At 42.5% G+C, this 1,093-nt stretch overlaps 1 long non-coding RNA gene across 1 annotated transcript; it reads left to right on the top strand.

Moving 5' to 3' along the window:
• The first annotated feature begins 695 nt into the window (after nt 1-695).
• LOC128277257 (uncharacterized) lies at nt 696-1,040 on the top strand. The gene is made up of 3 exons (XR_008269399.1): nt 696-732; nt 843-867; nt 945-1,040. It is a non-coding gene; the product is annotated as an uncharacterized LOC128277257 (long non-coding RNA).
• The last annotated feature ends 53 nt before the right edge of the window (nt 1,041-1,093 follow it).

The raw sequence follows: 1,093 nt of genomic DNA, 5'->3' as shown, positions 1-1,093 counted from the left end.
CTGTTCTCTCATATGTACGGAGCGCAACGCTATACCGGACCAAGTCCCCCGCGGGCAAAGCGTTTCAAAAATTCATCCGTCACGCGATATTTTTCCCCGTTCCTACCCCCTCGAGCCCACAACCTCACTCTGTCACAGGCCCAGCGCAACACCGGGTGTTGCCATTTCATTCGCTCCTTCGAACATGTTTTTTCCTTTCTCGCTCTGTCGGATTTTCCATAGTCAAAACCATGGGGTTGGACTATGGAGAATTATCGCTTCGAATCGAGGCGTCGTTTGTGCGCATGCGCGGCCTCCGTGAACATAACACTTCGTTCAATAAGCCCCGGAACTAACTATGAAAAGTTTGAAATGAAAACTATGAAAAACTATGAAGTAAATGAAATAACTATGTTATGTTTCGAATTACATCCAATTATATTACATCTTACAATTGATTATATCTTATCTGAAGGTTGGTACTTGTGAACCTTGGTACATAAATGGCATTGTTAGTGCCATCTCTACGCTAGTTTCGGGACTTATTGAACGATGATACCCAACGCGGTGTATGTGTGTGCGTTGGCCATTCAACTGTCAGTTCGGTTTGTTGTGATCCCGGCGCTGATGGCATCTTAGCAAGTCGCAGTAAAGTAAGTACGTTAAAAAGTGTTGTTTTTTTATTTAATTCAGTCCTATTTCTATGTTTACAGTTCGCCAAATGTCTGCAGAAGATATCGCCGAAAGAATCTGGTAAGTATTGCAAGTGTTTTTGGTGGTCGGAGTGATCAAAGATCGCTCGTCATGTACGCGCAGAGTTGCGTAGTTTTACAATATTAATCTGTTTCTTTTGCTTATTGCAGCTGCAGGAGGATGCCGTAAATGTTTGTAAGTAAGTATTGTGGCAGTGTTTTAACAATTGTGCAGTGTTTAAAGTGTTCAGGGGTCATTTTTTTCATTTACAGGTATCACGAAGTGTGCCGAGCGACGTCCCGTCTCGAGAAGGAAGCGCATGAAATGGTGCCGTAGGATGCTGGAGAAGGGTGTATGTACGTATAGTGGTGTTCTGATAGTGTTTATGATTTGTGAGAAATAAAGGTTTTAAAATTTTAAC

This window comes from Anopheles cruzii, unplaced genomic scaffold (assembly GCF_943734635.1).
Source record: "Anopheles cruzii unplaced genomic scaffold, idAnoCruzAS_RS32_06 scaffold05091_ctg1, whole genome shotgun sequence".
Taxonomy (NCBI): domain Eukaryota; kingdom Metazoa; phylum Arthropoda; class Insecta; order Diptera; family Culicidae; genus Anopheles; species Anopheles cruzii.
The sequence above is the reverse complement of the archived record's forward strand: the minus strand, read 5'-3'. Positions and strand labels throughout refer to the sequence as shown.